Raw genomic sequence first — 25,950 nt, 5'->3', positions numbered from 1 at the left:
ATAATAATTTCCCCAAGCTCTTTCCTCAGCTTCAGACTTTATTTGACATTAAACATATGGGGTCAAACAGCAAAGAGGTCAGCTGTTTACATGGCATTCTTGTTAGTTTACCAAACGCATTCAGTTGGCTGCCATATCAGAACAGGATTTGATTGACTCGATCTTCTCCAGCTAGGCTTTTCTTAAGTTCTTAAACTGCTAGTTACTGCTTCTGACCCCCCCCCCCAAAAAAAAAAAAAAACAGAATAAAACTATCAGGTTCTGAATATCAGCAAAACCAATTTATGCCATCAGAACAAATGGACATTGATAGGAAAGGATAGCCAAACCACAAGACATCTTGCATTCAAAAAATTACCACATAAATTCATTGCAGGTGAGTACCATAGAATCGTCTATTTCCAAAGATTCTCAGTAGCTGCTATGTTGTGGGACTCCTTGTTAAGCACTGCTCTGCTTGGGAGAATCCTGTAACATCAGCTTATTGTGGGGGGAAAAAGACAAAGGAGAATAAACCCAGATACAAACTCTACAGCTAAATCTTCTAAGCAGCTGCATGTTGATGCTCTGTTGCTACCACGGGACCCATTAAGTGACAATTCTGTTTTGCCTCCCCAAATAAATAGATTTTGGAAACAGATCCAGAATCCTATACTATTGCTGAATGCCACTCTCCTGTAACCTGTCAGCTTAATGAAGATGTTATGTCTAGCTCTCAGCCTGCTTCCTCATTTTGTTTAGAAGGAGACCTTGCCATAAACATGTACTCCCTAAAACCGTTTTTCTTGGGCTTTATTGGTGACCATTGTTTGCTTACAGGAGCAGCAGTTGTGTCTGTTTTTTAACAACTAAAACTTATCTCTAACACACTGGATTCACACAGTGCATTTATCCAGAAAGTTTTGAATTCTATCTCTCTTTTGGGCACACAACAATCCAATACAGCTAACAGATGTAGCTCATGTAATCATAATCAAAGGACACCCAGAGCTCAACTTATTTGTTTAAGAGGTGGCATAACTCAGAGGAATGGGTCACCTGGGTCTGTGTGTCAGCTACAACACAGCCAAGTTGTGCTGCATATTGTAAATAAGCACCCGAATCAAGGGTGTTGGATATGAAGGACAGCTATTATACACTCGCTGTTGCAATTACTACAACTGACACCTCACCTTATTGACCCACAAACAAAGTAGAAAAGCTGCCAAGAACATATTATGGGACACAAATCTGTCTGACGAGTCAATGATCCCCTTGATATTGATAGAAATGCAAAAGTCTCTTTCCTTTTTCAAAGTCTCTGTAATCAGAGTTTTTCTGGATTAATCATTAGACCTCTTGTGTTGAGCAGCAGGGAATAATACAGCCTCCACTAGCCTTCAGACTGGTTCCTGAACCTCTTAATCTTTTCATTTCTCAGAAGAAAATACTAAACATTCTATACAAAAAACAAATGTGTCTAGGCCTAATCCTAATCATACTTCAGATCCTGCTCCAGTAAGACAACCAACAGGGCTGACTGGGGAATCTGTTCAGCAGAAAGTCTCAACGCTGATTCAGACATTGACTCCATCTGGGGAAATTATTACTCAAAAGAGTAGGACCCCATTTAATCACAGAAACATGCAGATGGAAGATTGTGAGATAATTGATACTATAGATGGTCACAAAAGAAACAAGAACCAACACACCTTGGAGCCTATGGAACTACCTAATCTTGCTTCACAGGAGCAGGCTGAGAGTAGTTCTCCTATGAGAGATGTTGATCTGAGACGAAAAATATATTTCATCTTGGGAAGTAGAATTAATCCCTAGCTGCTCCACACCATTCTCTCACCCAGACAGGTAATACCTCTCCTGTCCTTGGGCTCATCTCTCACCAGAATCATGACAGCCCCACTCAACACTTTCCAACTATAATTCACTCTACCTCCTCAGAAGACTACCTGCACACAGTCCCTCAGGGAGTACTGAATGTGAGGGAATGCCCAGAAATTAACCAAAATGGCATTTAATTATGTTGTCTATCAGGCTTGTTTCTTAGAATATTGCTGGCTGGGCATCCAAGAGACTCAACCCAAATTTCATAAGTTATTTCATAAATTTATTATTATTATCATTAAGCTTTACATAAAATTAAAATAGATAAAAAATAAACCTGTCTATGGCATACATTCTATTTAATAAATGATTATTCATAAACTTTATAAATTATTGTTTAACACCCCCAGCCCAAAAACCAACTTAATATTGGTCTCCAATACTGTTTGATGGATTTAATACAACTGATCTTATAGGGAAGAAAAAGGACATTGCTCATCTCTACAAACCTCCAGGCAGCAGTGATTAAATTCATGCAACCAGTATGCCTTGGCCTGCACTCCTAATTTACAGTAGTTCACTGTAGACTCTTAATTGTCAGTGTTTACCTTTGCCAAAATGATGCATGATTTAGAGTAAGAAATTTGATCTAATATTGAAGATTGTATAGCTAGCCTTCTTAGAGTCTCTAATTCTTTAGTTGTGGTTGCAAGCAAATTTAATGCCAGAATTGGTTCTTCTGATTATTTTTTTGTACTGTCATTTCATGACTGTCCCCTCTGTACATGAGACAGCCAATATGTTACCTCCTTGCAAGTCCAAGGACAACAAATGGAAATGGAAATGTAACTACCTAGTCAGTGTGCTAGGAGTAATGACCTTTTCTTAATGGGTCAGTACAAGAAGACATTCCTGGGGAGTTACATATTGATCAGGGAAGGGAAATCATCCAGATTACCAAGATTATCCAGCTAGCTGTTTTTATATCTCTAGCTGAATCATTATGGTAAGTGACACTGTAAACTAAAAAATAATTGTTAGGTAACGATTATCCCTCCTTTGAACTCTTGCTGTTCCAAAAAGCATTCATTTTGCTTTTACAATACATAGTAATTTTTTTAAAAAAAATACCTGTATTCTACCAAAGCCACTCAGCTACTGTATCCTCAAGACAGTTTCTCCAAAACCTTGCTATACCTACAATCCACTGATACACAGGGTATGAGGAAATTGTTACTCAAGTCTTTAGTTCTATATCTGGGTGGTGCATAATGATGAAGTCTCTGCTCCATACAAGGAACAAAAGCAAGAAATCCATTTTCAGATCTTAAGAACAGGTACTTCAAAAATGCAGTTCTACATGTATGTTGCACTGAATTCAGTGGGGATTACTCACTAGTTAAATGGCTATAGCTTCACAGACTAAAGGAGAAAAGGTATTTGCATAAGATACATATTTACACTTTATTAAACAAATTTGCAAAAGCACATACACAAGAAGGTACATGATGATGAGACAGAGGAACAATAAATATATTTTAACCCAACACATGTGAAGTAGGCTTACACAAGAATCATTTTTACAAACATACTGAAATCAAATATCACAGACGTTAATACAGATTAAGTCAACATTTTATGACCAAGGCCAACAAATCATCACATGCCAAAGATTAGATGAATTTCCAGTACAACTCCACCCTATGAAATGAACCTGTCTCCAATTTCCTCATCCCCATTCCAATATCAAAGACAGCTAGATATACTGCTTTGTTGAATGTACTGCCTCATTTCTACATCTCTAAAACTGAAGGTACAGAGGGATGGGAAATGTGTGGGCCTCCAAGTGTTGTTGGATTGCACCAGACATTATTCCTTACTATTGGCTATGCTGGCTAGGGCACATGTAAGTTGTAGTTTAATATCTGAAGAACTACCAGTTCCCTTCCTTTGATACATAAGTTTGGCTATTGACACCTATGAATATTTGGGCAACATCTGTAGGATTTTCTCCTTGAGCAAAGACAGACAACAAGCAGGGAGTGTCACACTTTCTTTATTATGTTCCTTTGACAACTAAATTATACTCTGAACCACTTTGAGATATGCAGCACAAACAGCTGTTGGGTGTTGCTATGCAGAATCTGTTGCTAGAATGTGTAGAGAAATCAGCATCCATACCCTGCAATTTAATTTTAGGGGAGGGGGACATTCAAGTGCCAGTCATTTTTTAGTATATACATTTTCAAAACCAGTAGAAGCTAGGACAATGGCAATATCTCTGGCCAAATATTAGCAGATCATACAGAAGCTGGGAACAAGGTGTTGTAAAATCACATGTGAAATAATGCTGAAGCCATGACATATCCTATTAAGGTTCATATCTATAATTAAGTGTCATTGAAAAGGGTCTTGTGATTATTGTTGACTATAAATTGAATGTGAGACAGCTAAAGCAAAGAAGGTAAATACTAGTTTATCCGGCATTAATAGAACTATAGTTTTCAACTCAAGTAACAACCCCACTACATTCTGCACTGGCCAGGCCTCATCTGAGGTACTTCATTCTGCATGCCTCATTTTATAAGCTTGTAGACAAGTTGAAACAGGTTCAGAGAAGGGCAGCAATGATGATATGAAGTGGGAAACAAAACAAACGAGGAAAGGCTACAAGGAGCTGGGCATGTTCAGGTTGGTGATGAGAAGACCGAGGAGTAAACTGACTGTGCTCTTTAAATACCTCATGGAATCTCATAGAAAGGAATGTACAGGCCTGTTCTTTGCTGTCCCAGAGGGTAGGACCAGATCTAATGGTTTTAAGTTACATAAAGGTTAATTTCCATACCGCATTAGAAAAAAAATATTGATGCAAGAGTGTTTCGCCAATGGAACTAACTGTGTAGAGAGGTGATGAGGTCTATTTCTCTGTACTTCTTCGAATTGCTGTTGTATGCTTTCAAGTCATTTCTGACTTACGGCGACCCTAATGCAAACCTATCACAGGGTTTTCTTGGCAAGACTTGCTCAGTGTATGCTTGCCTTTGCCTTCCTCTGAGGTTGAGAGAATTAGAACAGAATTTGACCCAGTGGGTTTCCATGACAGACCAGTGATTTGAACCCTAGTTTCTCTGTGTCCTTCTCTTACATTCAAAGCACTATACCATGCTAGTTCTCTTATAACAATTATCTGATAATTCCTGTCCACTTTAGCTCACTCACACCAAGTATGGCTATGTTTATATTTTCTGTTTCTTCCTTTATGATTTCTAGCATTTCCCAGTTCATGCTCCTCACATTCCATGTCCCTACCTACACACACTGTGCAGCTTTGGACTTTTCTTTTACTGCTATGCATGTCAGCCACTGAACATGCTTTTGGCCTGAGTCCAATTTTATGATTAGAAACAATGCTACTCATACTAGTCCTTTGGTCTTCCCCAGTAACTTTTTGAGTGCCTTCCAGTCTTATGGCACCATCTCTTGGTGGTTTGTTTTGGACTGCCTCATCATACAGGTTTCAAAGTAAAAGGGTTCTAGAGTTTACTATTGTCGTCTTCTGCATAGTACTAGCTCTTTTAATCTTAGTTATGGTGGCACTACCCTTGTCTCAAAGAGTCTCCACCAGTGTTACTCTCCCACCATACACCCACACTCCACATACACCCAATACTTGTGGCCCAGCAGCTGTTCAGCACATTTAGTTTGATCCATCATCAAAAGCCTATCTGATGTGGGAGACCCTACCAGCAGCATAGACTCTTGCATCGCAGAATCATCCAGTCCCACTATCATAAAAAGGTAGTGCCAAGGTAGAGTTCTGCACTGTCTTATAACAACACAGTGCAGAGGCCCTTACTAGTCAACACAGTTTTTAAAAATCCTTTGTGAACAAAGTAGGGTTTATTTTTTTATTCTACTGTCCTTGCTGCAGCTAAAACCAACTAAGTCTCACATGAAAAAAGAGATATATGCAAGAAAAATCCACACTGGTCTGCATCTGTTTAAAAATATTCTATTGAATATGATTATAACGTGCCTCTCATAGAAGCAATGAAAAGGCAAGGGTCAGTAAGGCTATCCTGTGTTACACCCTACAAAGCTTTTCAAAGCTGAGTGTGCTTTTCAAACTCCTTTGAAATGCCTCTGGAAAGTGGCAGTCTGCACAGGGAGCACTTCCTCAACTTGTTCTCCTTAACATCAGTGCTCTGTCTTGCTTCACATAAAATTGCCCTTTGACAATTTCCCCTCTGGCCATCCAGAGTCTACACATTTCCCAAGTAGCCCTTTTAAGTAACTCAAGCCCAGTGACTAACATTTCTTGTAATTCTAAAAAGCCTTAGATAACTCAGAAAAGAAAACAGAAAAGAACTGAGAGGAGTACTCTAAACTTTGCATATTTAGCACTTCTGGGGGTGTGAAGCTGCTCTTTTGACTATGACATAACCTCTTTTTGTTACAACACACACACAGGTTGAACATCTCTTATTTGAAATGCTTGGGACCAGAAATGTTCTGCATTTTGGAGGTTTATGGATTTTGGAATACCTGTATTTACACATACATCATGAGACATAATGAGGCTGGAGAGAAACTGACGACATGTGAAATGGCAGAAATTCAAGTGTAGTGCTTGACATGAATCCATGTCTCTCACCATTTCTCAGATCCTTGTGTCTCTCTCCAGCCACATCTCTCTCTAGCCTTGGAAATATACAGGTACATTGCTCAAAAGGTTTTAGATTTTGGAATTCCAGATAAGGGATCCTCAACCTGTATACATATTTCTGAAGCATGGAATAAGATCAAATTCACATGTCAATCCAATAGTCAGGTTCAAAAATGTCTTGATGAAATAGAAACAAGTCCAAAGCTAGCAAAATAACATTGCTAGCAAATAGTACACCACTCTCTAGAGCACAATATTGACTGTAGATAAACCTTCTGTAACATAAGCAACATTTACTACATTCTTAGTATAAATAAGTCCTTTGGGGGAATTATTTCCCTAATGTCAACTAACAAGTGTCCAGAGCTACTTTATTGAAGTGGGAAGCAACATAAGTTCCTGTTGTTTGGAGAGTCTCTACCCAAGGAAGAACCATAATTTTCTGGTTCCTTGGCTCATGTGGAATAGAAACTTGTCTTTCAACTTGCTTTGTTACATGTGAGGAAAACAATAATGGATGAAGGTGGTTCTAGACACTCTCCTCTCTGGATGGTGATTGAAATGGGGGAAATAATGTTTGAACAGGGTAATAGGAAGTGTAAAGAAGTAGAGAGCGATAGAATCCTCTTTAGCAACATGAGCAGATAACCAGGTAACTGTGGAATAACATATTAATGATGATCATTTTCTAAATCAAAAAGTACATAACTTTAGGCTGCATCCTCACTACAGAAATAATCTAATTTGACCCTACTTTAACTGCCATGGCTCAATGCTATGGAATTCTGGGAACTGCACTTTACCTGTAGTTTGTTCAAACTACAGTTCCCAGAATTCCATAGCACTGAACAATTGGAGTTAAAGTGGGGCCAAACAGGATTATTTCTGCAGTGTGGATGCAGCCTTGGTCACCAATTCAGTGACAAAACCCCATCCAGTACTGTTTTGCTCTTGTTTTTAAGCATGCATCATTCACAGAAATGTTAATACAGCATGCTCTCATTATCTGCGGGCTTGCCATCCTCGGGTTTGAGCTTCTGTAGACAGCACCCGTTTTCCTAATGGAGGCACTTTCATGCGGTTGACTAGCAATCCCACTGCCATAGGGAACAACAGGGCTTGAGGTCCAACAGTTTTTCTTATCCACAGGGGGAGGGTCTGGAAGCGAATCCCCAATGGATACAAAAGGTTTGGTAAGAGAAGGTTTGTAAGAGAAGAGTATCATCATCATCATCATCACCATCATTTTCTTATAGCCAACCTTTCTCCCAATATAGGGACTCAAGGCAGCCCAATTCTTCACTCCTTGAAGAAATGGCATATTGATTCAAAAGCTGAACAAAGATTTGGCTCAGTTTCTCAGAATTTAACATCAGGCCTTTGTAGAGGTTCCTCAAGATCTGTTCCTTCCTTCTGAATTCTCCCTTGTAAAACAGGTTGGGAGCTGTGGAGATAAGATCCAGTACTTCCAAAAAGAGCTCAGAAACACTCATGTTTGCAAACCTAGAAAGTTAGACAGTATAAACTAGCCTTCCTCAGTCTAGTGCCCTTCAGTTGTGTTGAACTCTGATCAGTTGGCTGATACAAGGTTGGAAGAGGATGGTGTACACTACACTAATCTAGATGAATGTCGGTCTGACTCAGTATAAGAAAGTATCCTGTATTCATCACCCAGTGGCTGTAGATTAAAATCTAGCCAATTATCTTTTGTTCTTCCTTCATATGCCAACACCCAGCAGAGCCGACAGTCTATATAAATAGTCTGATTTCACATAAAGCTTATAAATGAACAAGCATGGAGATAGAATTCTTATTTTGCAACTCTTAAATTCACTGCAACATAAACAATGGGGTTTTGGTACATGGCCAGGTTTAGCAACTAAAAATTTGTGAATCTAACCTAAGGAAATGGGTATTTTGAATAAGTGTGACTATTCAATTGTGTGTATTATGTGTGATCTTTCAGGTCCTTGCTTCAAGCAATAAGAAAACATCTGTAATGTCTTAGAACTGCTGCAGACCATATTGACATATTTACCCTGCTAACTCCTTAGAAAGAACTTGAAATAATTTGTATAATTGAGAAATGTGTAAACTCTAATTAAAAACATATAGAGAATTTTATCTGCTCTCTCCTTACCTGTTCTCACTTGGTAGGAAAACTAGATTTTCTAGTCAATCTCCTTATGGCCCAATTGTAAGACTGGCTTATTACAAATAAATGGTTAGAAGTAGGAGTTTTAATTGCCTCACAGAGCATGAAATTGTACTACTAAAGGAATGGAACCTTGGTACTGACAAAGAAGGTTCTTTTTTGACAGTGAAAGGAAGGCATCCTTGGCTCTTTCTACTTAAGAGGTGGAGTCTATGCTAAGCAGATAAAACTATTACCTGTTATGAGAGACACAGACAACCCTCTTCCTGGTTATGATAACAAGTCCAGATGTGAGAGAATGAAAGAACCAATAAAAATACCTTGGCTACAGTAAAAATAGTCAGTAAACAAAAGGAATAGGATACCTTCCTTCTGCTGTTAAAAGGAACAGTAAATACTGTTCAATTTTCCAACACCTAGAGACTCTCCTATGATCAGATGTATGAGAGTACTCACCCAGAATGAGAACTTACTGAGTCTTAAGCCACCACTCTCTGCTACTAAAGAAAACATCTGCAGAATTGTATTTGTCCACCTTATAGTAGCACATAGAAGTGGATGCAGAGAACCACATCATGCTCCTATAGACCCCTGAATGGTGCTGCACTGCTAAATGCAACTACGTTGGCCATGCTCCTATTAGTGTGGCCCATGACTATTGATGGAGCTGGGGCAAACAAGTGGTATTAGTGAAATAGCAAGAGGCAATATACACTCTAAGCAATCTGGACAGAGTCACAGAAGATTTTCTTTTCCTTTGATCTCAAATGGAAGGAGATGAACTGAGACTTCAAAGGCCTAAAATGCTCTGTCAGGGAGACATACAGTTTGAGTAACCTCCTGAGATCCAAAGTAAACCACTGATTTTCCTTTTCTACCTTGGGTTTTGAACAGAAGGACAGTAATATGACATCATGTGACCTGTGAAAAATACTGTTCACATTTCTAACAAAGGAAGGGTCAAAGAGACCACTACCAAATCTTTATTGAAGATACACTAGTTCTCAGAGATGGAGAATGCTCCCATTTCTCCTACCTTGGGTGCAGACCTATCACCATGAGGATGTTTCATGTAAGATATTTTAGTTCCACATGCCTTAACAGCTCAGGGAGATGAGTCCCTGAGAACTAGGTGCAAATCCCAGGTTGAAAACTGGGGATCATGTCTGTGCTTCTGTGTCTGTGATTTTAAAAGTGTGGATATTAAGGTAGTATAGCTGGGAATGAAGATTTCAGGACTGACTCATGATGAATCTCTGGATAAGACATCTCCAAGCTTCCCTATCCTCCACTGTTCTGCTTAGGTCCCACAGATACAGGCCCATGATCTCCCTGATTGCGTTTGTGTGGTCTTCTTCTCTTACTAGTACCTTCTATCTTTCCTCTCATTGTGGTCTTTTCTAGTGAGACCATTCTGAGACTTTCCTAGTGAGTCATAAAATCATAGTAGGAAGCAACCTAAAGAGCCAGCAAGTCCAACCCCCTGCCATGCCAGAAAACACAATTCAAGCACCCCTGACAGATAGGGATCCAGCCTCAGTTTAAAAACTTCCAAAGAAAGAGACTCCACCACAATTGAAAACAATCATATTCCACTCCTGAGAAGTTCTTCCTAATGTTGCAGTGGAATCTCTTTTCCTATAATTTGAAGCCATTGCTCCAGGTTTTATTTTCTGGAGCTGCAGGAGCAAGCTTGTTCTATTCTCAATATGACACCCCTACAAATGCAGGTATTTAAACAGGGATAGCATATCATCTCTTAACCTCTTCTGCAGGCTAAAAATACACAGCTCCCTAGGTTGCCCTTAATAGGGCATTGTTTCCATTTTTTTTCACCATTTTTGTTGCCGTCCTCTAGACATGCTCCAGCTTATCAACATACTTTTTGAACTGCGATGTCCAGAACTAGACACAGTCATGACTTCTCATGACAAAGCCAAAGTACAACAGCGTCAATGTGATCACCTTGGCCTTCATGAGTTCAGGCTTCATATGTTCAAGGGCTCATTCACTTGTCTTTTTGGCTGCCCTTGGCTCTCTTTCCCAGTGCCACATCTCAAATGAGTTCATTTTCTTTTTGCTGGCTTTCTTCACTGTCCAACTCTCACATCTGTACATGGTGCTGGGGAATACAGTGTCTTGGACAATTATAACTTTTGTACTCAGTTGTATATCTTTACACTTTAGGATCTTAACTAGTACTTTCATAGTTTTCCTTCCCATTCCTAGTCTTCTTATTTCTTGACTGCAGTCTCTGTTCTGATCAATGTTTGATGCATGGTACGAGAAATCTTTAACTACTTCTATTTCCTCATTATCTAGGTTGAATTTATGTAGATCTCCATGGTCATTATTTTTTGTTTTCTTTATGTTCAGGAGCAAGCCTACACTTTCTTCTTTGAACTTCCTTAGTAATTTTTCCAAGTCTATGATTTTTTTTTGCTAATACAGTACTATGGTGTCATCGGCATCTCTTAATGGTTGATAATGCCAAACCATGCTCACTGTCAAGACATTTCTTCTAAGGTTCAATCGAAATCTACCCTCTTGTGACATAAAACCACTGAACCTAGTTCTGTCATCTGAAGCAGCAGAAAACAAGCCTCCTCCTCCTCCACTTTGTGGCAGTGATATTTAAAGAGTGTAACTTTGTCACCCTTCAATCTTCTCTTCACCAAGCAAAACATGCCCAGTCTGATGAATCAGAGGAGTCCAGAGATAGCAATGGGTTATCTATATTCTCCTTGTTTAGTTCACTCCTAACAATTCAAGGTTATAAGGAATTAGCTGGCACAAGGCCTCTGAATTTCTTTGTAAAGCTGGAGCTAAACAACTCCATTCCTTCTCAATCAGGCAGAACCTCGAACTTGGAAGGGCTGTTTTTTCCACAGTGGGTGAAATTTATAACAAATGAGCACATATTATAAAAAGGCTTGGATGCAGAAGAGGGGTGAAAATATGAGGAAGGAATATTAACAATTTAAGATATGCAGATGACACCATAGCACTAGTAGAAAACCACACAGAGACCTGGAACACCTACTACAGAAGATCAAAGAAGAAAGTGCAAAGGCAAGCTCAATGTTGAACATAAAGAAAACAGAAATAATGACCACCGAGGACCTTCACAAGTTCAACCTAGACCGTGAAGAAATAGAAATAGTAAAAGAATTTGCAAACCTGGGATCAAACATTGATACAAATGGGGACTGCAGTCAGGAAATCAGAAGAAGATTAAGAATGAGGAAGGTGGCTATGAAAGAACTAGAAAAGATTCTAAAATGCAAAGACACACAACTGAACACAAAAGTCAGAATCATACAAGCCACTGTATTCCCTATTGCCATGTATGAATGTGAGAGCTGAAAGATGATAGGAAGAAAATGAATTCATTTGAGATGTGGTGCTGGACAAGAGTGCTGAGGATCCCATGGACAGCCAAAAGAACAAACAAATGGGTCCTAGAGCAGATCAAGCTGGAAACCTCCCTGGAAGCCAAGATGACCAAACTGAGGCTGCCATACTTCAGACACATCATGAGAAGGAAGGACTCATTAGAAAAGACAATAATGCTGGGAAAGGTGGAGAGAAGTAGTAAGAGAGGAAGGCCACATGCTAGATGGAAGGACTGTATTAAGGAGGTTACAGGTATGAGATTGCAGGAATTAAGCAGAGCAGTGCAGGATGGAGGGTCTTGGAGATGCCTCATCCATAGGGTCACTATGAGCCAAGATCGACTCAAGGGCAGTTAACAACAACAACAAAACAGATCCTTTATCTCAAATGGAGGAGACAATGCAGTATTGGAGATCCTCCTGCACTGACTGAAAATGACCTAGTGCTAAATATGCCAGAACAAATGTTTAGAATGCTACTAATGGTTCATCATGATTACATGAGATTTTCAATTTTGTCAAAGATTTTAGAGAAATAAATGGCCAGTGAAAAAAAGCAATAGGGGTCATAATCTATGATATCGTACAGTATAAATGTTTTTTCTCTGCCTCCAGGATCACAAGAAAAAAGGTTTCCTACTTAAGCATACCATAAATATAAACTTTGAAGTAGAAAGAAAACAATGATTCAAGGAAGTATTCATGATCAAGAATAAGTACCCAACTTGAAATTTCCCCTATTTGGGGGAGCCAAAAACCACACCCTCTATCAAAAGCAATAGAAGGATAATTTTAAGTAGCCAGATTTTCTTCTTGGACCTATTCTAGTCCCTTCAGTTACATAGCCTTACTTGGCTACTTCTTCCTTGATTACACCATGATGTGATAAAACCATGAGACTTGACTCTGGTACATGTTGATATATGGTATCCATCTTCTCCAAACCAGGTGCCTTCCAGATGTATTTAACCGTAGCCAGCATAACATATTCTGTATCTCTAGCCTTTCCAAGTATGGGTAGACATAGGACCTCTGAAAAGTTCCTGCTAATCAGGTTAATGATCCTGAGGTGGATGGATCAATAATATAACTGAATATAAGACAGGTCCCTACATTTTTGTCTTTCTAAGTCCAAAACAGCTATTTGTTGTTGTGTAGCTTCATGTCATTTCTGACTTATGGTGACCCTAAGGTGAAACTATCAGAGGGTTTTCTCGGATGGGGTGCGTATGATTCACCCAAGTTTACCCAGTGGGTTTCCATGGCTGAGTGAGGAATCAAACCCTGATCTCCAGGATTGCAGTCCAATGCTCAAACCACTACACCATGGGAGAAAGCTCTTCTATAGCCTCACTTTCGTGGAACTTTCAAGATCATTTTAGGACAAGTTTACCAGCTCTTTTTAAAAAATGCAAGAGCAATACCAATAGGCCTTTGGTTGCTATAAAGCTTTTCAAATGGAGGTAATCTCACATGCCAATACTGTTGAAAAATTTGCTGTGTCTAGCTGCAGCACTTAGCAATAATAATAGTATAGCTCAAGTTGTATGCTTTTTATATAATAGTCAAATCTGTGACAGACTAAATGCTTTTGATAAATGGCTGCTCTTGACAGAAGGTGACTGGATTGGCTTCTACAGCCAAATGCTGACAAACACTCATTTGCTAAACACTGGGCTAGAGAGACAATAGAGCCTCAGATATGTACTGAAAAATAACTTGGCTTAGCAAAAATGGAGCAGCCGTGAATGCTGTACCAAGGTAAGTTGCTTGCTAGTTTTCCTTGTGCATTTACAACTTAAGAATGTGTCAACACTCTGCCTTTTAAAATATTGATCCTTGCTACAAGGATGGGGAACTATTGGAAAACACAGCCATTATCTCCTTCTGCCTCCATGAGTTACTTACGTTCAGTAATAAGCAAGGTCAACAAGTTGGGGGGGGGGGGCAAATACTAAAACTCTGTGGTCTGATTATACAAAATAAGGGAGAGTGTTGCAAACAGAATGTACAAGTGGATTCCTAAATTTTACATTGCTATCTACAAAGCATATTAGCCAGTTTCAAGACAGCTCTGTAAAATACAGCCAACTATTTGAATCTTCAGGCATTCTGTTAAACCATCAACTAGCTCTACACATACTTCTAACATGCACCACAAGGCATTTCTAGGTATTGCAGCTGATGTGTATTACCATGAAAAGCCAAAGGACTTTAGGGTGTAAAAATAATCAAAGAGCTGTTCAGTCTGTACTCGATAGCCAAGATCCAGATTCTTGTATTATTAGTCACAGTGAATACTACCATTTTCCACAAACACAGCAGTGGAAATGGACACTGCTCCATCTAAGACCATTATAAATTGTTAGAATTTAGCTTTGGTGCTGGAAGGTGTTCAAGGCAGCCAATAAAACATCGTTTAAAAATGAAGTATTTTAAAATTGCTGTCTGCACAGTTGAATGAGAATTTTAGCTCTCGCATTAATGTCAATGTCTGGGGTGTTCTTCTCAAGGGCTATACATGAATCTAGATGTGTCCTGGAAAATTGGTAGGAGAGTTGAAGAAAAATAAAGCAATTATATGAGGAAGACAGAAGTTCACTGTTCACTGGTAAAAACTTGAATTGTCTCTGTGAGGAAACATATATATGAAGTATATGAAGCAAATAATGAAATAAACACGCGTGCGTGCGCGTGCGTGTGTGTGTGAAGTAAACATATATACAAAGTAAATGATGAAGTATTCTGTATCTCAGGATGCATCTATACTGCAAAAATAATGTAATTTGACATCCCTTTAATGGCCATGACTCCATCCTAAAGGATCCTGAGGGCCCCAAAATAGACAGGCCAAAATAAAGCTGCTTCAGATCATTTTGGAGGTATGCTGTTTAAATGATGCATGTGTCCTAAGAGTCCAAAAGCCATGCCAAAGCCGTGCTCCAGTTCTAAGGACTAGAGCACAGCTTTGAGGCAGTTTCTGGCCTCTTAAGATGCATGTGTCATTTAAACAGCATAGCTCCAAAGTGACACGAAGCAGCTTTATTTTGGCCTCTCTGTTTGGGCCCTGAGATTTGTAGTTTTGTGAAGTGCCAGCACATACTCTTTGTGAAGGCTAAACACCTTGTAAAACTACAGATTCCAGGATCTATTTATTTATTTACAGTATTTATACCCTGCTATTCAGCCCGAAAGGCTCTCAGAGCAGCTTACAATTATTATTTTTAATTAGATGATTCCCTGTCCTAGGGCTTACAATCTAAAAAAATCTGATTCCATCAGCTGGAGCTACATCACTTAAAGTGCACTTTCTATGGTGCAGGTGTGTCCTCAGAAGCATTATGAAAGCAACATCTGTGTTATTGGATCTTTGGAGTGTATTTCACATGTACAAGTAATTCATGTTGCTGTCCTTGACTGATGAATATGTATTTCTGTTCATCATTTCCATATACTTGTATACAGGAACAGAATAGATGGACAGGCAGGAAGGCAGGTAGACAGGCAGTCATGCAAACACAGCTCACTCAGTCTCCTTTGGCAAACTGGACTTGTCTATATCCATCATCACTCATTCATTTTTTTACCTAGACAGGCATTGAAGTGGCCAAGGTATGGATACTCACAATCTAGATATACCTTAGACAAGACAGAGACTTCACTGGCCATGCCATACTTTTCTTCTTGTTAGCTAGCTTTATTCTGTTGTCATTTTATCAACATTCAAGGGATCTTGTGTTCATGTATCTTAGACCATTCAGGGAGAGTGTAACCCCATCCAGCACAGGTAGAGTCCCTAGCCCCTGAACTGCCTTTCAACTGACCAAGAGCACTTCTGATTTATCTGGATTAAGAGCATCCTTATTTTGCCTTAGCCACCCACCTTCAAATACACACATCCAAACCCAACAGATTATGGGATAAGGCACCTGCTCTGGGAGACAAATTCCCAATAGACCATTGCAACTCTACCTCCCTGATCCCCAGGCCTCACCGCTGCAATACAGAGAACCCAGATGGACAAACCTGGAAGAGGTCCCCCACCCTCCCTGGAGCTCCAGGTCTCTGTAATACAAGCCAGGTTGACAAGCTCATCCACAATCAAGTCCTAGATCAAGGATATTTTTTCATTCACCAACCTGGCCTTAAATAGCAGCATTTCCAGCCCGGGAAGCCTGTTGTCAGTGCTGACCTTAGAGAAAGGGAGTTGAACACTGACCTACTTCATCCTTAGGAGCATTGCAAACTAAAATGACTGCACCATTACATCTCAGAGTATCATCATACCTATTATTCAGTCAAAGTCTTTTATCATCCTTAGTAAACTGCATAAACCTCATAGTAGTTATAAGCAAGCGAGTGGATCTCCGATATTAACTATCCTTGCCAAAAAAAAAAAAAAAAAAAAAATTCTCCAAATGTCCTTGTCCTATTTTCCTAATTTACTATATTCCAACTTTCTGACTCTCTCTTAATTTCTTGATTCATTCTACTTTGCCTTTTCTTCTTTTGCTGCTTTATTCCAATGCCCTCTTTTTTTATTATTTAGAGAAAAAAAAGGAATGCTGACAGACCCGGAGTATAGGCCTTACTTTGCTTGACTGAAAACAACACAGTCACCTCTAGCCACACACACTGCATCCCCACATAGAGATAAGAAAATTCTTGTCTGAAATCCTAGGAAATCCTGGGGAACATGAAATAGCAGTCATGTCTGAGGTTGCCACCATTTATATCAAAGTACAAAGAAATTATAAAGTTTTACAGTTCATAATGTCGATATTTGTATGTGAAAGCTAAATTTCATAATTCATTTTAATCTACAACCTTTTTAAAGTAAAATACCCCTTCTATGTATGTCTTCCCCACAACAGAAAATATTTGGATATATGAATAAATAATCTAAATACTGATATAGAGCAGCAATTGTAACTAGTACAAATTGAATGTTGACACATTTGCTGCTGACTTCCAAGGCTGTATAAACCAGAAATGAGCATTATGTAACAGTACCACAATTGGCATGAACACCACCTGGCAAAGGTATTTATATTCATTTTTAATAGAAAATATAGTAATGTGAAATTGTATCAAATGCTATATGTTTATATTTAGTATTTTAAAGAAAATAATAGATATTAAACAATTGAGGAATAAACCAATTGGAATGGGAAAGCATGAAGCTCATTGTGTGAAAGTCAGAAAATGAGAAATAAAGGCATGTCTTGGATTTAAAGACGAGCGCTGAATAGAGAAAAAGATGTTCCAGCATAGGAAATACACTGTTTCTTTCCCCCAACATCCCACTGTCTCTTCTATAGCTCTCATTTGATTACTGTGTTCTGTCACGCAAGTAGAAGGCATTTTTCACATTATGCAGCCATCTTCCTTTCTGGCCTTCTCCTTCTGTCATCAGCCACAAGCAGTCCCCATCTATTGTAACCTCCCCCTCAATCCAGGAGGGTGTGGATGTAGATGTATGCTCAGAAATGTTTTTGAAGAAGATATTAAGGCAGCTTGCAGTTTAACATCCTTAGGCTGGAAAGCTCCTTTCTCAATTGACTTCACATTTCCCACGCCTATCAGGAGCAAATAAAAACGCAATACTTCATGGCCTGTCTTGAAGTAAAAGCTTTTACAATGGATTCATTCAAAGATTGGGATTTCTCAAACCAAAAGACAAACATCTCCTGCTGAATTGTACTGTACCAGTTATTTACAGTCCATATTTTCCCCAAAACTGGCATTCAAAGTGGCTTACAAAATAAAATGGCATATTTACACACCAATCATGATAGTACAGTATAACACTTTGTAAGCTCTTGTGTAGGAAGGCGGGGGGAAGACTCAACAATCCTTGAGCATATGTTTCCCTCTGTCCATAGCTAGAACGCTAGGGCAGTTTCTAACAAAAAGCAACTGGGCTCTCATAAGAGCTCCTTCAGAATCTAATGTTAACTTGGCTCAGGTTTCCAGATCCCTGTGCCTCTCACCACATCTGCTTGCCAGTTGCTCTCATGTGAAGCCAAAAGCTGGTATACTAAAAACTGGGCATGAGAAATGTATACAGCACATCAGCACAAGCCCAACAGAAGAGTTTCAAGACATGCCGGGGGGGGGGGGCTTCCTGAGAGTACTGAGCTCATACAAGCACATTACAAGCATTAACTTAAGGCCAGATTTGGGGGATATCTAGGGAGTAGTAGATCATTTTGACAAAATTTTTCCTTTCTTAATAGGTATGGTGACCTAACCATTGTTTGTCACAATTAGCATTGCAGAAATCCACCAAGGGCAGAAACAATTTGAATAGAATGTATGCAGAATGTGTTTGTTACAAATTGAAAAAAATGTATATTCATTTTATTTTTACATTCAGATGGCTCACGAATAAAGTAATAAAACCTCATATAATCAATACATTAAATTGCTCTCATAGTAGCAGAAAGTAGCTCAAGAAAGTAGATAGATACCAGAAACTTAACTGTGTGTGAATTTCTCCTATTTTCCATGACTGGAAATTCCAAACTGATCTCTAAAACATCAAACCTGTCTGGTGGTGGTGGGAGATTAATAGCATGCAATCCTCCCCCCTCCTCCCGATCAGATTTACATGATAGGAAGAGGCTTCTAACCTTGCAAATGATACTGTATTTGGAACCAGGGATGCAAACAGGTGGTGTGCATGTGGCACATCCTGCATGGGGTACTTCTGTATGCGCTGGAGATCAGACTCATGATGACTCTTAAAGGGGTAAGGTGATTTCTCCACATTTAAGAACCTTTAGAGACCAATCATACCATTCAAGGAAGCTCCTTTGTGATAGGCCAGAGCAGTATAGATGGTACTCCATGAGGCTATAAAATTTTCTGGATCATGCTTGCTTACTCTTCTTAGTATCCAGAAGACATTTTTTTTCTGGTTACAGACTACTTCTATCTTTCTTCTCCATCTGATTTGGCTTTCCCTGCCTGTGCTCAATTTCACAGGTGTCTGATTGCAGTTTTCTATTCATCATGTCAGTGATCATTTGTTCAAAGAATGAGGATGCTGAATTCAGTTCTCTCTTCCTACACTGAATCAGATTAGTAGCACTATCTGAACTTATAAAATCCCTCTGCCCTCATCAACACACACAAACACTTATTAACCACCACCACCCAAAAATAGACAGTGCACAGTAGCACTTCATACATCCTGAACTGGAACAGTGCATGTAGTATATTTCCTAGAGGGGAAAAGCTGGGAGGCATTCAAGGAAGAATGTTCAACTATGCCCAAAATATAAAACAGAAGACTGGGGGGAAAAACTGTCCCAAGTAGCTGAGGGAACCAATAATTCTTAAAGAAGGCTGCCAACCCCCACATCTTTCTACAGCTAGACTGCAGTTTCATATATTTGCTAGGCCAATAATTTTGTTCAAGCCACCTGATCCACACTCCACTGCCCTTCAATATAATGACTTAATGAGGCAACTGAGTGAAACATCTTTTCATCCTCAGCCCTAATAATTTGACTTGAGGACTTTGGGGCTTTGGTATTTCTATCCATCCTCTCTGGCCACATTTGCGTCTTAATGCTGCCATTCATCTGTGAAATTCAGCTGCAACACTAAACCTTGAAGTAAATAGTATGTAATAGCCCATTCCTTAATATATATATACATCTATCAAAGTAATATAGTTCTCAATGAATTTTAAGAGCAATTCATGACCTTATATAAAATGCAAATATTTTTCTTATCAAGGTCAAATATCTAAGCAAATATGAGTTGTAATAAGTTGTAAGAAAAAATGAAATATGAATTTGTCATATTCTGTAACAATTAAATGATTGCCAAAATCAGGTTTTACTCCAAATATCATAGGTCGCAGGCCAGGGAAACCGATATACATATGTATTCATACATTCAAAAAAAACAAAAGCATAAGAAAAACATACTTCTTTTTAATGACTCCTAATGCCCAGAACAAATCCCCCAACAATTTTCATCTCAAATGGCTGGTGCACAGTATTGGTTAACAGTAAGATTTTTGTAACTTTCAAGATTATTCTAACCATACTGTCACTGTGGTCTCACAACACTTTTAAGAAATATCCAATGCAAATGTTTCTGGAATGGGGTTTCTGGTCACTTTCACCATGGAAAAACTTTTATAGTGCCTCTTCCCACATCTTCCTGACTATCAACCTCAGATCTTCAGCCCCTTCTTTTCCTAGACCCCACAAGTCCAGCCAAAGGATTCAGAATTAGACAAGGGCCCATCAAGGATTACAGATGGTTCCTGCAGAGAGATGAAGCTTCAAGCAAAACAAGGCTTGACTAGGAGCTTTCCAGATCCTGAATTGAGCTATGAGATTTTTGGGCTTCTTGGTTTTATCTATGCCTGACCTAAATCAGCCCACTTCTCCCTGGAAACTTCAGCAGAATAAAGGTGCATATGAACCATCTGAAAAATTCCAGATTTTTTTCCCGTTAACTGGGTTAAAATAAACTGACCTGGTATAAATATCTCTAATTGTACCAGGTGCTGATAGAAAATATTTTGGAATAAACAAAACATATATGGATTTCCAAAATAAAACTGGAAAGAATAGGAACTGGCCTTTTAATCAATTGGATACATGCTAAGATACTGGGTAACCTAAGCAAGTCACTGTTTATGCAGTTTCTATGCCACAACTATTAGGATGGAAATAACATATCAAATAAGTCAGAAATGACCTGAAGGCACTCCACAACAACAACCTTACAAAGACTATAACATTAAGAGATTTCCTTAAATAGCATCCATCCCTAAGAAAAAATATATAAAGACTCAGAATTGTATCAAAGGTTGAATTTCCTTTTTCCAAAATGCTTAGGACCAGAGATATTTTGGATTTTGGAATATTAATTTTTTGGACTTTGAACGACTGTATTTGCATATACATACATAATAAGAGATCTTGGAGATGGGATCCAAGTCCAAGAATGAAATTCATTTATATTTCATACATACCTTATACACATAGCCTGAAGGTACCAATAATTTTATATACATTGTTTTTAATAATTTTGTGCATTCAACTAAGCGTGTACACTGAATTATCAGAAAGCAAACGTGTCACTATCTTAACCACCCATGAAAAAAGTTTTGGTTTTGGGAATATTTCGGATTTCAGAATTGTATATAAGGGAAACTGAACCTGTAGTATTAGTATGCAAAGCAGCGAACAGTGGGAAAATGAACGAACATGCAATGGTTCTGATATAGCCTTTATGGGAGCCATAAGAAATTTCCTGGAGCAAAATGCACACCAATGTGTTTTCCTCTAGAAAATCTTTCAATTAAAAGCTGCAGTGAATTCATCCTCCCCCATGAAGCATGAAACTACTACTTTACATGTCTGAGACGTTATACCACCTTCATATAGGTTTATTGGAAGTGCCCATTATCAGAAGAATTCATGTAACTTATATCTTAAATAAAGCTTCTAAAAATTTCTGCAACTGAGGAAGTGTCTCTGTAAAAAATAGGCAGAATATAATCTGAATGGATATGCAAACTGAGTTTTTTTAAGAAGAATATAAGAATTTGTAATACGGTTGTCTGCTGATAATTATGCTACAGAAAGCTTTTACTCCTCATTTATCTATTTGTCTTTTCCCTGTTTTAGAATAAACACTTCACACTTTGCAACAAACATGAGCATGCTTGAGAATATTTTTAGATTTAATGATTCTACAACTTTTATTCTCTCCAGAAACATTCTTCTGGTGCAATCAACATCCATTATGTATTAACTACACAGTTTTATTACGCAGGTTGATTGTAAAATACCATACAGTGAATGGCTCAGTAAAAAAAGCATCTGAAAGCATTTTATTTTGTTAATATGTTGTCTTAAAGACCTGCCCTGATTCATTGTTCCACACATGAAGATAAGCAGGACTAGAAAAAGGATGTCTCTGCTCTATATAATCTTCCACACTCTGTGCTGAAGCTTCCTCTGAACAAATTGGAGCTGCTGAAGTACTTTCCATGAAATGGCAAGTGATTTATTTCACATTTCCAATATATATTTTCTTTAAAGTGCCTCTGAGATTTGGGGTGGAGGGGGGATTCTTTTCCTCATGACTCATCCACCATGAATCTCTCCGACTCGAAACTATGTTAGAAGTAAAAAGTGATACTCAATGAAGGAATATGAAGGCTGACACTATTGTATTCACAGGCCTAGAAAGAGCCAAACTGCATGGAAGAGCGTGATAGATTTCTCTGCTGCTTCCATTTACAGGAGACTGTGCTCCCCAAATCAGATAGGCGCTGATAGATTAAGCACGTTGTTGTAACATAATTCACTGTAAAACATGGAGTGCTAACAGTGAGAGTAATGGAAGCTCCTTGAACATAGCAGTACTGCAGCAAAGGCATTATCGGGATAGACTTTCTTTTGAAACAACCCCTTGGAAAGAAAATGTGTGCAAAATGGAATGATTTATATACACAGCTGACGTTCCATTGCCAGGGTTATAGGATCTTCTGAGGGAGCATGGAAAATCATGTAATTGCCATATGAGTGAAACATTTCCTTAGGCTATCATGGCTATAGAGCACTGCTAGCACATAACCCCCATCCCCACCCCATCCCCAGAATATGCCTTTCCCTCCTAGTTGCATGTCTTGAGTGTTAGAAAGGAAATGTATATTGCACTCAGGTCAACAAAGTACATGGTGCTACAGCTGAACTCAGGAGCTAGATGCTCCTGTAGAACCCATGATAGTATGTTCTTTCCCTTACAGCTATGCTTTAAGGACAAGCTCAGTTGCAGAAGACATTTCATGTTGGACTTGTTCAAACAGAGCAGACCTCTTGGAAGCAAATGACCTGTCTGTCATAAATGTGTCTCTGTGTTGAGCAGATTCTGTTGCACAGTTGTGCAAATCCCTAGCAATTGCTTTCTAGCATCACCTCCATTACACTGATAACCACCTGCTTGTTTTCAAAAATGTGCAAAATTCACATCATATTCCTGTCTCTGCCGCAAAATGATTAGTGCAATCACTCTAAGCGGATGCACGAATTAAGAGTTTGATTTTAAAAAAAGGTCTAAAAATAAATTGTGCTTGCCAGTGTTTAGTCATTTTAGCTTACTTTACCTTAGCCACACCAACATATGGTATAATAACAGTTGTAAGAGAAGAGATCAGGTAGTAGGTAGGAAAGACCCTTCTTGGTCTGAGACAGTGCCGATTAAACTAGATAGTGCGGATCTAATCTGACATGATATAAAGAGGGGGGGGGGACTTTTTCTTAACACAATGTTCATATGCATAAGGGAGTAAACAGGACTTGGAGTTGTGCAAATAATGTGCAGATTCTCTTAAATCAATGGGACTCAGGCAGGACAATATCCTGACCAATGGAGTCCATAATTGCTTTAGGAGGTTAAAGCAATAGAATTTCCTATTTTATGACCAATTCACAATAGTCACAATGTTATTTTAAAAAGAGACACAATATTCTCCTAGCCACTGACCACAACAGTTAGTATGAATTCGTAATGATGCTGAAAGCAAATGTCATACTCTCCAGTCATTGGGAAAGATGTGTATGGTACCTAAAAGTGATGGGAATCCACACTCAGAGAATGGAAAAGAAAACGCTATCGATGCTAAACCCCACAAAGAATATCTGTGGCTTTTGTGGGAGCAAAACTAAGTGGCTTTCCTTTATAGCAAGTACAAAAGTCTTTTCAGCCACGCTATATTGAATACAATCTGTAACAACATGTGGAGGTGAAGAATTCTTATTCTAGCTACTCTGCTTAGAAATCTCAAACTGAAGCAGATAGTACCATGACAGTCCCCTAAATAAAAGCACAATAGTAAAGAAAACATCTGCCTACTAAACAAGCCCATACATGCTATCTTTTTATTCTCATAAAACCAGGAATGCAAGATAAGGAAAAATAAACACTTTTCAGAAGCAACTAGTACTATCATTTTTATATATATCTTCATGAAAAAAGCTTCCCTGTGCCTATTTGCTAACTGTTGTGAATCTCTGACATCTCATTGCTCCTGAGAAAAAAAGAGCAGTGTGTGGTATTCGGTCTTTCTCTCTGTCAGCGCTGCCCTTGCCAAGTCTGTTTTGTTCTATTCCTAGTAGGAACAGGTGAGATTATGAGCTTTTGCCTCTTGACAGTAGGAACAAGACACGCACTACATCAGCCAGAGGGAAAAATCAACAGGACCAGGCATTTCAGTGTGCATTTTGAAAATATTCTGCGGCTCAAACCAAAGAGGGGATGGGTTCCATCCATCCAGACTAATTTGAAAGAAAAGGTCAGCGAGAAGAAAATATGCCTCCCTTCCCATCAAACCCCTGCAGGTTTAGTTGAGCCCTTGGCAAACATGAGACCATGATGTTACAGCTATGAAAGACATGGAACACAGTGGGAGATCCTCCTCAGTGTGTCAGTGTCTGGAGGCTGCATCCCTTTAGGAAGAATTTGAAGAGCGAAGCCTCCTTGCTGGACCACAGTTTCCCGAGCTCTTGAACCTTTCCTACATAAACAGGGAAACATCCCCAGAACCATTTGTTTGATTTGCTGTGGAGCAGATGAGTTGTAACTCGGACCACTGAAAACCTGCCAGCGGTGGTCATGCATAGCACAGATGCCAAGATCAACCATGCCCTTGCTATACAAACGCCGAGGGTAGAGGAGCCCATTCGGAAAGCCAATCCTGGCAGCACACCAGTGCCCTTTAAAAAAGAAAAAAGGACCTTCTAATTGTCTGAGGACCTATGGTGACCCCCTATGGATTTCATAGGGTTTTCTTAGTCCCTTCCTCTGAACCATACCCTACGGCAGGTGGTATCCATTGGTGGTCTCCCATCCAGGTCCTAACCAGGGCTGACCCTGCTTAGCTTCCAGGATCAAGGTGGCTTTAGAGTATCAGCTGGTAAGATCAGGTGCCTTTAGGGTCTCTTAGCTTCCAAGATCAGATAAGATCTAGTGCCTTTGAGGGTGTCTTGGGTCCCAAACACACTGCAGAAACCATCCAGTTTGAGACCGCTGGTTCACTGCTAAGGGATTCTGGGAACTATAGTTTTCTGAGACATTTAGCCTTCTCTGTCAGAGAGCTCTAGTGCCACAATAGTCTGCAATTCTCAGAAGTTCCCTAGAACTGAGCGGGGGCAGTTAAAGCAGTCTCAAACCGGATGATTTCTGCAGTGTGTTTTGGACCTTAGCTTCCAAGATCAGACAGGATCTGGTGCCTTTGAGGGTATCTTTGGCTTCCTTTTTCTTTCTTTAAAAAAGAGAGGGGCATTTCATGAAAGGGAGTTGATTCAGGATGCTAGTTCATGGGCTGTCTCTTTTTTGAGAGAGGGATTGGTTCTGGCATCCACCTCAACCTTTCTTGCCTGGGGAGAAAATCCTTGCGATCCTTCAGGGTTCTCTACAACTTGATGAGGCTGCATCCACACTGCAGAAATAGTCCGGTTTAAGAGCGCTTTTGACTGCCCTGGCTCCAGGCTTTGGCATTCTGGGCACCTTTGTGCCACAACAAACGACCATGCCCAGAATGCCAATGCCTGGAGCCAGGGCAGTCAAAAGCGCTCTCAAACCGGGTTATATCTCTGCAGTGTGGATGGACCCGATCGTGCCAAAGGATTCCTTCCAGCATCGGAATGTCAAGCTCTCCTCTGAATTCCCCAAGGGCTTTTCGATGGCAAAGGAAAGGAAAGTTTTCCCGGAGCCTGAGCACATGGCATTGAAGGCTGGGCAGAGAGAGAAAAGGAGTGGAAGCAAGGCTTTCCCCGATCCTTTTCCTTTCCCCCCAATCTCTTCCATTTTGGCGGCTCCAAAGACTCCGGGATCGTGAAGCCAGAGGTGGATCCACAGGGGAGAACTAATGC

General features: G+C 39.4%; 1 protein-coding gene across 6 annotated transcripts in view; it reads right to left on the bottom strand.

Annotated features, from left to right (window-relative positions):
• Positions 1–25,950, bottom strand: part of ZNF385D (zinc finger protein 385D) — a 450,774-nt gene that overhangs the window by 179,074 nt on the left and 245,750 nt on the right. The window lies entirely within an intron of this gene.

Source organism: Sceloporus occidentalis, unplaced genomic scaffold (assembly GCF_023333645.1).
Source record: "Sceloporus occidentalis isolate IW3139 unplaced genomic scaffold, rSceOcc1.0.p SCAF_7, whole genome shotgun sequence".
In the NCBI taxonomy this organism is placed as follows: Eukaryota; Metazoa; Chordata; class Lepidosauria; order Squamata; family Phrynosomatidae; genus Sceloporus; species Sceloporus occidentalis.
The sequence above is the reverse complement of the archived record's forward strand: the minus strand, read 5'-3'. Positions and strand labels throughout refer to the sequence as shown.